Source organism: Eretmochelys imbricata, chromosome 3, assembly GCF_965152235.1.
Source record: "Eretmochelys imbricata isolate rEreImb1 chromosome 3, rEreImb1.hap1, whole genome shotgun sequence".
Classification (NCBI taxonomy): domain Eukaryota; kingdom Metazoa; phylum Chordata; order Testudines; family Cheloniidae; genus Eretmochelys; species Eretmochelys imbricata.
In genome coordinates this window covers 149,266,100-149,278,957 of record NC_135574.1, presented here as the reverse complement: position 1 = coordinate 149,278,957, position 12,858 = coordinate 149,266,100, and the positions used below count along the sequence as shown (strand labels likewise).

Here is a 12,858-nt window from a genome sequence, read left to right as displayed (position 1 = left end):
CCGCTGTGCTCCCTTGATCATCCCCTTGCTGTAGAATACCTGCTCCCCATCACCATCCCCTACAGCAGCCCCTCACCCCTGCTCTTCTATCCCCAGCACTGGAGCATAACGTCACACCCTTGCATCTGAGCTCTCGTTCTCTCGCCACACCGCAGCCATCCCACAATCCCCCTCATTCTCTTCTTGGCCAGCTGTGGGTGTTCCCGTCTCTCCCCTTGTAACAGTGAGGTGTGATATCACAGGAGAGTCTGTGGGCCTGGAGGGGTGCAGAGGGAATTGTATCAGGGGCGTATTGTCCCTTTGTGGGACATAAGGGGAGAATGGGGCTCCGTGGTTGCTGGAGTGGTTTTGGGGCAGAAGCCAGTTCTGGCAGGATGACAGATCTGCGGGGAGGGGATTGCATCCTGAGGCAAAGCTATTCTGAGGAGGCATCTTCTCCCATCCTGCTCCTCTGACTACTGAGTTGGAGCCCATGTGCTTAGCAAGCACCATGGAAGAGCCTGGCACGCTAATGAGTTTCCATATACAGTCATGGAGTAATTGCTAATTTGTCACCTCTTGATTATAATTTCATTAATTTGAATAATAGATGCACTCTTCCCAGAGTGCACCGGGTTATTAATCACCTGCTGGACTGGAGCCTGACTGAAAAATCACAGCCCAGACAGGAGTGTGTCCGCCTCCTGGTAAATGGGGTTAATTAACAGCTCTGCCTCAATGCTATTGAGGTCAATGGCATGGAACATACTCCAGGGACCAGTCCCTTCCTTACACCATGGCTCCTGTGTGTGGCAAGACAGAAGAGGCTGGGGTGCAGGATCTGGGCACTTCCTGCCTGGCTTGGATGATTCTGATTATGTGGCTGTGAACTGCTTCCCAGCAATGAGGAGGTGAAGGTTGTCCCAGCAGTCACTTAGAAGGTGTCCACCCCTTGACCTTCAATGAGGACTCAGGGATGGTCTAGATCAGTGGCTCTCAACCAGATGTACACATACCCTTGGGGGTACGCAGAGATCTTTCAGGGGGTACATCAACTCATCTAAGATATTTGCCTAGTTTTACAACAGGCTACATAAAAAGCACTAGTGAAGTCAGTACAAGCTAAAATTTCATACCGACAGGGACTTAATACTGCTCTATATACTATACACTGATATGGAAGTGCAATACTTACATTCCAGTCAATTTATTTTATAACTCTATGGTAACAATGAGAAAGTAAGCCATGTTTCAGTAATCGTGAGCTTTGTGATGATTTTTTCTGTATTTTTTCTGATTTTGTAAGCAAGTAGTTTTTAAGTAAGGTGAAACTTGGCTTACGCAAGACAAATCAGACTCCTGAAAGGGGTCCGGTAGTCTGGAAAGGTTGAGAGCCACTGATCTAGATAATACTTAGTCCTGCCAGGAGTGCAGGGGACTGGACTAGATGACCTCTCGAGGCCCCTTCCAGTCCTATGAGTCTATGATTTTGCCTCGCACTCTCAATGTCGTGACGATTCAGCGGGATCTCAATATGCTCGTACTTGCTGTATGAGTGGGCGGGACTGTGCTAGTGCTCTCAGGGGTAGGTTGTGCTGAATTTACACCCATGTCAGTCCCACTTCACACGAGGATTTTCTGTGCCTGCTGGACTCCTCCAATCGCTCCACAGCGATTGGGTCACACCGGGGTACTGGCATGGCTTTGTGCATGGACGATCCTGACCTCCTCTGATCAGGTCAGCCACAATTGCCTGTTGAGCGAATCAGGAGCTTTTGCTGCGGACTGACCAGTGTATGTTTTTACCCAGCCCTTCTCCAGACATCATAGGGCTAGTCTACTCTGGCAATGTTAAAGTGCTGCCATGCTTTCAGCGCTGGGGCACTGTTTACACCGGCGCTTTACAGCGCTGAAATTTGCTGCACTCAGAGGGGTGTTTGTTCACACCCCGGAGCGAGAAGGTTGCAGTGCTGTAAAGCCAGTGCAGACAAACCCTTAGAAGGCTTTTCCCCTTCATCAGTCCAGCGCAGAGTGAGACAGACCAGTGGCGGAAGGAGAAGTGGCAGGGGGAAAAAGCTCCTCCGGCCTTGCTTAGTTTGGGCATAGGGCATTGTGTCTCATACAGGGCACTACAAGAAACCCCTTCTGCAGGACAGAAAAAGACCCTCTTCCCATTGGAACCGTGAAGCACCCACAATTAACACGGTGGTCTGGGTTTGGTTTGGAGAGAGGATGAAATGGATGCAGGTGGGAACAGATGCACTGGAGTTCTTTTGCGATGGGCATTTTAACCCTTTCTGCATTGACTCCAGCTACTAAGAAGCCAGAAAGACTCAGTGACTCCAGAGATTTGGGAAAACCACTGGGTCCCATTTCCATGCCCCACCCTCAGGAATCTTTCAGCTTCTGTTCATTTCTCCATTCAGACTTAATATGATCCTTCCTGTCTGGTCCCCGCTCCCTTCTTGGCTCCCAAAGGGGCTGTTAAATTTGTGCAAGGTGGCTGGATTGGTTCATGTTCATGGTATGTGATGATTTCCCAGGGTGGGTGCTGCTGAGCTGACGGTGAATTGATTCTTTAAAATGCAGACTGACTGGATAGAGTCAGAGGGGAGAGAGGATGAGAGAGAATTCTTTTCCCTCTGCCTGATGGAGCTGTGGCCCATGTGCTGTGGCCCAACAATGCATCCTTCCATAAATTTGAGTTCGTATACTTACCTTCTCTCTGTTTTAGGGTAGTGCCCATCACTACAGTCTCGAATCATTCTGGCTTCAGTATAATTTGCTGGGACACCAGGGCAAAATCAGCATGTTCCCCATAAATCCGAGCACCCACTAACCCTAACACTGCCCTGCCTGTCTCACCAAATCTTGTTCTGTAAGGTGACCTACTATTCTACTGCTAGCATGAAGCTGACTAGTCTTCCAGTGGTGGCATGTCACCAGCTCCTCTTCTCATCCCTCTGGAATCTGACCCTGCATTGGGGGTCTCCACTAGTATCCACCACATTTTTGCACCTGATCCTTCCCTGGATGCTCCTGCCTTCAGCAGCCCTCCAGCCTGAGGGCTCTCTGGGCAGTAGCTAATCTCCCCCATTAAGGACACACTGTGTTCCCTACAGAAGGCTCTGTGGTTAAATCTTGAGTTCCAGTCTGTATTTCTTGCTCTAAGAGCAGTTTTGCTTGCACGATCAGGGGATCAAGTGCGGCCAGGCCCTGCAGCTTTAGCACTGCTGAAGGGTGCCAAATGTGATGTCCCTTGAGGCTGAAGTCATCCAGCCACAGAGCAGGACCAGCCCAGTCAGGGCTCCAGCTTTCCAGTTCATTCAGTCATTGGTCTCTTCACTGGGACCTGTTGTGCCAAATGAGGAACTGGACTGAGACCTCCCACCCAGCCATGTGTCACACCTGACAATCTGATGGCGATGACTTAGTCACTGCACATCTGAGCCACTTTCCTTTCACTCCCCCTAAGCCGTCCCCACGTGCACCGTGCACACTAGTGTTTATATCCGGGCCAGCACAGCTGTATCAGACCCAGCACTAGCATGGGCCCATCATATCAGTGCCAGCCTGTGTCCCATTTGCATGACCAGAAGTATGACAGGAGGCCCAGGGCCAGCATGCATATGAGCCCCAGCTTCTCCCGGCAGCTGGCTCTCCACCACGGCGCCATGCAGTCCTGTGCCACCATGGAAAGAAGCAGGGTAAAAGTCAACATTTATTTCTTTTTAATCACTTGTTTATTACCTTTTATTCCCACCACCACCACCAGGACTTGGAAGCTGCTTTACTCTCACAATTTGACTATAAAATATCCATAGCCATCCATGCAAATCTTCCCTGGGAGAGTTATCTAAGCCACTGCTCGTTTATAATAGATATGATGAAGGAGAGAAACCGAATACAAATGGAGAGTTTGTAGCCGGGGTATAAAATATTCAGTGACTAACAGAGCAGGGCAATGTTGAATGTCTCTCAGCTGAGCCGAGAGCTGGATGGAGGGGAGCTCTCTGGGGGCACTTCCCATTCCCCTTGAGTTATTTGGCTGTTGCTTCTTCCACACACACACACACCCCGCCTCAGAATTAGGGTTCCCAGTGTCCTGTGATCTTGAGATGCCCTGAGGAACCTAGAGGTGGGGGAATCCCCTTTCTACAATGCAGGGTGGCAAAGCATTTTGTTTGCAGTAGAAGGAAATCTAGAAAACAATTATCCTTAGCCCTTCTTTGGTGTGTCTCATTCAAGGATCCCTTTACGTTTCACTTCACCCACATGAATGAACGAATTCACACACCCCATGAAAGGGTTCAGTACCATTAGTCCTGTTTAACAGCAGAGGAAGCTGAGAACCAGAGAAGAGTCTTGCCCAAAGTATCACGAAAAGTCAGTGCCACAGCTGGGAATAAAACCCCGGAGTCCTGACTGCCAGTTCCCCACTTCAACCATTACACTAAGCTCCCTCCCTACAGGATACTAGCATAAGAGATTAATTGCTGGAGCTGCAACAGTCTCTCTTACCATGACTAATCATATCCAGATCCACAGCTGTTTATCTATGGTGCTTCTTGCTGTAGTAGTGGTTGGGCTTTTGATCAATGCTGTGCAAATGACCCACTGTTCCAGGACAGCACCACGTCACACACACACACGCCCTCTACCTTACAGGGAAGATTGGGGTGCCTCCTTCAGTTACTCGTGTTGTCCGTCGCAGTCCCAGAGGGTGAATGGTTTGGGGGTCTCTCAGAGCAGGGGATTTGGCTCCTCTCAGGCATAGCACGTTAATGTGTGGGGCCACCATGGTAGGTGGCTTCATTAGCACAGTCAAGTGCCCAGACTCCAGCCCAGAATGCTTCCTGTCTCATAAAGCAGTAACTGTGCACGCATTGGAGGAGCTTGGGCTGAATAGCCAGTCATATGACTACTTTCATCCAATCAGTGAAAGGGATTTTTTCCCCTGCCTTCAGATTCATGATGTCACTGCTAGCCAGGGTCAAAATGTTCAGGTTTTTTGCTACATTTTTACCAGTGCTAGTCGCTGCCATGTGAGGTCTGCATCCGGGCTCATGGTGGGATGTGGCCACAGAGAGGGAGGGTGGGAAATACCCCTCCTCCTATCAGATGACCAGTATTAAAGGTGCTTTTAATCCAATCCACCTCTGACTGTGATCCTGTCTGGTCACCAAGTTAAATGGGGTCTGGCCCGGCCATTAGCTGGATGGGACGCCTCTAAGGGAAACGTGAAGTGATGCTGGTGATTCAGCGGGAGCTGGGTTTTTTGGGTCAATATTGAAACAATGGTACAGGGATGGGGGCAGAGAGGTACCTAGGTAGACAGAGGTGTCCGCTTTCAGATGAAACAGAGGCCCTGATATTTGCAGACATTAATGATCCCAGGGCACTTGTTGCAAGATTCAGGATGTTAGCCTCCAGGCTCCTGACCAGCCTGCAGGGTCGGTAAATTCATCCTGTAGACCTGTATGTTCATCACTTCCTGTGTTGTGTAGTGTTACTGAGCAAGGTTAAAAACAGCTGCTACTTTCCACCCTGCAGGTGGCTGCTTTTTAGTAGCGGGTGAAGGGGGTCCCACTAGATAACACATCGTTTCTGAAACATGTTGAATTATCTTTAGAGGTCACAGCACTGTCTCATGTAAGATTCTGTCATTGAGCTGAACTAGAGAAGGCATATTTCTCCACATGGGCATGATTCACATCCCTCGAGGCTCTTGGGAAATAAGTTGCAATAGGAGCTGAGTGAACAATTTGTAATGAATAATTTATTCTATACATTTAACCCTTTTTTTGTTCACGAATCATCCCTAAATAGGCTCTGCCTTTCTCTGATTTATTTGTTTGTTCAAAATGTATTTGACTATTTTATGCAAACAAATATCAGTTCACAGGTTGCTTGCTGTGGGCGAGGAGCATTCAATCCTCTGCTATACTTCAGTGTACTCTGATAGCAGCTGTTTGCTTGTTTATTTTATTTTTTGGAAGTTGCTCAAATGTCATGATGAGGAGCAGGGTTATAAATACTTGGCAAGATAACCAGATATTTGTACAATGTTGTTCAGACTCTCTTGATTGAACACATAGGGGCTGACCCAAAGCTCATTGAAGTCAATATGAGTTTTTCTGTGGATTTCAATGAGTTTTGGATTAGGACCATAGATTATTAAGGCCAGGAGGGACCAATAGATCATCTTGTCTGACCTCCTTTATGTCACAGACTGAGAAATCCAGTTACTCCAACTTGAGCCCAATAACTAGTATGTGTCTATCCTCTGATTGGATGAGCTTGATTCTTATTGTTATTTATTTGCATACAGCACCTAAAGCGTGCCTGACACGTTACAGATGTAAAACAAAACTGTCGCCTGCCCCGAGAGCTTAGAGTCTAAAAACTAAAGAACTCATCAAGGACAAAGAAAAGATCCACTTGATTTTTAATTCTGTGACTAAAACCCCTTCTCCCCTCCCTCTTTTTACCATAAATCCATCTGCCCTTACCTGCCCACTCCCCTGTGCTCCCCCACACTGAAAGTGTGGTCCCACAGCATCAAGTTTCCAGTGCACATACAAATACACATTCAGCATTTGTATTCTTCAAACATGCTCTCATGTTTGCTTACAATTCACTGTTTTGGCAGCATTCCTGCCGGGGAATTCGTTTACAGGAACATCAGTGGGAAATGAATCGTCATCGGATACAAACAGGCAATGCAGATTCACCTACAGACACCAGTGAATATCTGCAGATTGCCTTTGGCACTGTTCGCCCACTTCGAGTTGCCATGAAGGGTGTCCCTGGGGGAAGCAGCTTAACCCAGTCACCCCCAGCTGCTCAGAGGAGACCCCACTCCGTCTCCAAGTATGGCCCTGGTTTAGGATTACAGAACCTTTGCACCAGGTTGAGCAGCTGTTTATAACTGCAGCCCAACCACCTCTCCAAGGCACGAGGAGTTTTCATCAATTATGCAAACCCTCTAATCAAAACTTATCAAGCATTTAAGAGAAATAACAAGAACGTGGGATATTTACCTGCACAGCCGCATTCCCCTTAAGTATTTCTAGGCCACCTTTCTTTTCTCTAAGTGGAGTTTTAATGGCTTCACCACTGCCCAATGGTAGAGCTATGTTAATGAAGAGTGCATCTATCCTGTAGTTAGCTGATCTAGGTACCTTTCAGCAGAACAACCAGATGTGCTAGTGTTCATTCCTGCTGCACCAGCTGGATGTCCCCGGTGTGTCAAAGTACAGTACTGCCTTTTGGCTGCTGAGGCTAAAATCTTCCAACAGGCCTTAGGGAGGCACAATTGTGCATTGGGAATTAGCACTTTTTACATGAAAAATCCTAAAATACATGAACCTGTTGATGCAGGTGCAGCTACCGCCATCACTTCCACAGTCGTGGCTGCCCAGCTAGTAAAAGACTTTGAGAGGTTGGGGAGGCACCCCAACATCTAAACCTTTTGAGGTTGCAGGAGCAGGGTGGGAATCCCATCAGAACAGCCTGTCTCCTGCAGAATTTCCAGTCGCAGCCCAGAATGGGAAGGGTCTGTCTTGCTATAATCTGATCCTGCCAGAAAACCAGAAGTAGAACAAATTGGAACATGTTAAAACATCCTCCCTGGACTGAACCACGAGGCCGCTACCCTCTCCTGCATGCTGTCCTTTGGCGAGGCTTACCTCTGATCGGCTACTGAGGGTGGGGAGTGAGTGAGAAGACAGAGAATGGACTTGGAGCAGCACCTTCAGTTCCACAGCAAAGATAAGTGCTCCCTCCTGCTCTTCTTTCACCTGCTCCTCCCCGCTATTTGCCTGCTGGGGCATTGCACTGAGCCATCCCAACCGTCTGGCATGCACCAGCTGCTACAGATCTGGGGCCCAGCAGCTGTTCTGCACTTGGCCTCTGGTCTTGGGGTTGAGAGACCACAGGGAGCCCAAGCAGCGTGTAAATTGTGCATCCACTGAGTGGCTGGCTGAGTGGCTGAAGGTGCAGGGAGCTACTCTCCATAAAGCAAGGTGGGAGTGTGCCAGGAGGTACATGCGAGTATGTGACCTATAGCCCAGGCCTAGAGGAAATGGCGGGAGAAGGATGCTGACAGGCAGAGAACAGGAATGGGCAAATCCTCCCCAGTAAAACATAAGTCATTTTCATCCTGGTCTGTGGTATGTTCCCAGTTCCATCTCCGCCTGCTCATTGCAGGCTCCAGGAAGCTTTTTACACTCTGACTCTGTGACTAAAGACCCAGCTAAGGCAGTGCCTGAAAGTGAAGCAGCCAAGCCTCTCTCTCTCTCTGCCTCCAGCTGCTCTGCTCTTTTGAACCCTCTGTATCTTAATGAAGCAGACTTCTGTTTCAGCTAGACTGAGAGTGAGCCCAGCGCCGTGCTCTGGCCAAGGGAGCTGAGAACATGAAGGGAGCGAGGGCCTGGCTATCTCCTACGGCAGAGATGAAAGGGGCGGCAATCAAAGCAGCGAGGGAGGGCTCTGTGTTGCGCTGCACTGCCAAGGAGAATTCTCCTGGAGGCAACTGAACACGTCCTGGAACAAACAGCGGGTGAGCAAGTGACTGGCAATCCTGAGAAGGGTCAGCGTTCCCTCTGGCTCGATCCCAGCCTCTTCGTCTGCAAAGCATGACAGCCTCTGAGCATAGGCTCCCTCTTGGCAAGTACTGCCCATTTCCCCTCCTGGCAGAAACAGCCCCAACATCTCTCCTCTCTGCTAGTATCCAGTACTTCTGGGACACTCCTGGTCGAGAGGTGCCACGCACAGGAACAATCAAAGTGTGGGGGAAGATAAACCTTTCAAAACCCTCCAGAGGGCCTGGTGCTAGAACTAGGCAAAGCTTCCAGAGGGAAGGGCCCCTGTGATTTCTGAACCGATCACCCATTGTGGAGAACGTGAGAAGTGTCTGTATTTGTTTTATAAAGCAATGTGTGACTCAGTTCACTCACGCACTTTGTGGTTTCAGAGTAACAGCCGTGTTAGTCTGTATTCACAAAAAGAAAAGGAGTACTTGTGGCACCTTAGAGACTAACCAATTTATTTGAGCATGAGCTTTCGTGAGCTACAGCTCACTTCATCAGATGCATACCGTGGAAACTGCAGCAGACTTTATATATACACAGAGAATATGAAACAATACCTCCTCCCACCCCACTGTCCTGCTGGTAATAGCTTATCTAAAGTAATCATCAGGTTAGGCCATTTCCAGCACAAATCCAGGTATGGAAATGGCCTAACCTGATGATTACTTTAGATAAGCTATTACCAGCAGGACAGTGGGGTGGGAGGAGGTATTGTTTCATATTCTCTGTGTATATATAAAGTCTGCTGCAGTTTCCACGGTATGCATCTGATGAAGTGAGCTGTAGCTCACGAAAGCTCATGCTCAAATAAATTGGTTAGTCTCTAAGGTGCCACAAGTACTCCTTTTCTTTTTGCACTTTGTGGTGTTACCCACTGGGTGTGGAGGTGTTAATTTCTTCTCCGAGATGGGGGAGGTCCGGCGGGGGGGAAGAATAAGAGATGGGTGTTGGTCCTGTAGGCAGTCTGGATTGGTATGAATGAACTATCAGGGGCTGTCAACAGATGACTGGAGTTGCCTTGAAGATATAATGGAAGACCAATGACTGGCCATTAACTGTTAACAACTGGCAGCCAGGGGAAGGAGAACATGTGGAAGCTGCATGATTTGAATTGGAAACAAAGATCTGAGGTGTGAGCAGACTGGAATAGGAATCCTACACTGCCCAGTGCAGGGGAAGGACTGATCCAGGACTGATGGGCAAAGCAAGGCAGTTTGGCTGCAAGCCTGGAGTCCGCTTCCCAGGCCAGGGCAAGGAGGGGCTGCTTAACTGGAAAAGCAGAAAGCTATCAAGTTAGGTGAGATCCTAAAATACTGTACTCCAGTTGACTAATCAATAGCAGTGGCAAAGGCTAGCTGCCCCATGTCCAAACCGGCCTGGATCCTGCTCACTGCTGCCCATGCTACTGCAGTGACACTCCCCTTTCCAGAGTGCTAGGTGGATGAAAGAGCTAGCCTGAGTATGTCTGCATGAGCGGGGAGTCACATCCCCAGCTCCATGGGTAAAAAGAGCCTAAGGGTGAAGAGAAAACCAAAGTAGTGCCTACCAGTAGCTGGTGTTCTAGCCCGCTACCCTGAACAGGATGTGAAAGCTGAGCTCCACATTGGTTCGATGGCAGTGCCATTGGAGAGACATTTTAGATCCGAGGAAAGGTGGCCGGCTAGGTAATAAAATGCAGATCAGAACTGGAGTCTGGGATGCAAATCTCCACCCTGTGAATCTTCTCAGGTGCCCTACAGAAATTCCTGCAGAATCCACTGGGACTGGGTATACTCCCTATCTGTGTGGGGATCTAGCACATGGTGCTGGCGGCCAGCCCCACTCCCCCAGGATTCATTATATGTGCCCTGCAAAGGGTGTTTTGAAATAATTTCTCTTCCTCCCTTCCTTCACCATGGTGCTGCAGTTGAGAACACAAGCCTGGTGCTGATTGCTTTCCATTATTGCTCATATAAATGAGCCAGAGGATGTCCCATGTTTGTTCTCAGGATTATGAAGAGTAATAGAGTCCTTTTGAGGACTGCAGCTCGCTCCTGGGATTGACCCTGCACTGGGCTTCAGGCTTGTGCTTGATGATCAGCTGCATTACAGATAAACCTAGTGGAGGGTTGGGGGAAGCCATTGCAGGCACTAGAGGCAGGCGGATGGGTTTTCTTTGGTGTGGGTTGGGATGTGTGGCCCTTTTGAAAGGAAGTGTGTCAGGAGCTGGCATCAGGGTCTGCATGCAGGCATGCTGTCTGTCCTTTATGATGGTAAAAATCCAATTTCTCTCTTCTGTACCATGATCAGTCTTCCCATGACAGTCTGCGCCTCCGGGTGTATATTTTATTTCACTATGGGTCCATGCCAGGGCTTTTTTCTTAAAAAAAATGTTTTTTTGGATGAATTTGATCCATCTGCCTAATTTGTCTGTCACTGCGTATCTAGGCACCCAATACAGTAATTAAGAACAGTAGCTCCCATTGTGTGGGGAGGGGCCATTTTCTCTGCCCCCTATCCCTCTCCCCTTCCCCCCATAGGTTGTATGGCTGTGGGTTAGACTGGAGAAAGATCACAAGGAGCAGGAACAGTCATACTTGCTTTGTGTAGCCTGCTTTGGAGCAGGATAGGGGTATGGAAAGATTGCTCTGTGATGTGAGGGCCTCATCCTGCTGGAGGAGCTTTGCCATAGACTTCAATAGGGGCCGTGTCAAGCCCTAAACCAAGTGACGCCCTTTCCTCCTAATCTCTAGAGTTGGAGTTCCAGTCTAGGGCTTTCTGCTCAAATATCAGCCTGGCCTCTTTCAGAATCACTGTTCCTCTAGATTGTTGCTCAGGGATGCTGAAGGAGGGTGGTCCCTGAAGTAGCTGGGCCTTAGCCTCATCAGAGCTCTGAGAGTGACAACTAGACCCTTGAAACTGACTTGGGCTGAAGACGAGCAAGACTAAAAGGCTATTTACTGTAGTATATGGACAATAGTTCCTTATAATGGAAATGCCTTCCCTTCCCTGACTATGACATTTCTAAAAGGATAATAGATACCAGGGATGGGGCTCTTGGTAGATAGGTGCTATACAATATCACATGTCCAATGTATAGCGGAAAGCCATGTTTCAGGAACAGGTCTATTAGCAATATCCAAAATACCATGGTAGGGTGATTGAGAGTCCTGTTGAGTAGGGATGCTGTCTCCTGGTACTCTCAGTACTAAAAGAACAACAGCACTGCAGTTGGGACCCAGTCCTGAGCCTGCCGTCAGCTGATTGGAAGCATCTAGGGGGAGCTGGTGTGAAGTGGAGTCCATAAGGGAATGACAGCTCTGGCCAGAGGCACAACCTGCCTGTGTCAGCACATTGGCAGCACAGAGCAGCCCACAGAGAAGGTAAGGGGAGGCTCAGCTCTTCATGACATTGAGAGAGACCTGAGGGCCCTGAGCTTCAATTCCTTATCTCAGGGGAAGGAAGCACCTCCACCTCACCAGGAATAGAGGCTAGTCCTATTGAGAGAGGTAGAGAGCAGGTAGGGTCTCCAAAGACACCAGCTGAGATACAGAGCTGTAATCGAGGCTCTCCCAACCCTTCCTCGGGCTGCCTGGGGGAATGCAGGGGTTTGAAGACTCATTCAGTTCAAGTTGCTCTTTATTTTCCACATTGCTGGGCTGTAAATAATCAAGTGTCCAGCTGAGAGAGTGGCTGGCTCTGTCCTCCTCTCTTGCCTTCCTTATCCCTGTCAGGGAGGGGAGCTCCAGAAGAGACTGATGGATTCATAAGCCCAAACGACTGTTCTGAGGGCATCCAAGGATGGGCCCAAGCTGGTGACAGGAAATGGGAATCTGCTATCAAGGCAGATTTAGTTCCCACTATACTCAGCTCTGTTTGAGCTTTGTAAATGAGCCTTGGGTCTGGTGTGAGTGATCCCACAGACAGGACTAGGGCTCGAGAGAGCTTGGATGGAATCCCATCTATTAAAATAGGAGTGAAATGAAGCGTTGAGCAAGCAGGATTGGGAGGCTGTTGAGAGCCTGTAATTGTGTTTATTACACATATGTTGCTATACAAAGCATCATTAGAGACAATGGAAGAGTAAATACCTCTTATCATGGCACAGAGACAAATTACAGTCCTATAAATTACAGCTCAGTGCAGCTTGATAGTATTTCTCTCCCTCCATCACCAATATGATCATTTTCCCCACTCTGTGTCTCACCTCTGAGTGGTAACTTTCTGCCACAGCACCATAATGAGAACGCAAGCCTGCCGCTGATTGCTTTTCATTATCATTCATTTAAATGAGAAAGAGAAAGGC

The 12,858-nt window shown here is 48.6% G+C and overlaps 1 protein-coding gene across 1 annotated transcript in view; it reads left to right on the top strand.

Annotated features, from left to right (window-relative positions):
• MDGA1 (MAM domain containing glycosylphosphatidylinositol anchor 1) overlaps positions 1-12,858 on the top strand; it is a 188,255-nt gene that overhangs the window by 165,588 nt on the left and 9,809 nt on the right. The window lies entirely within an intron of this gene.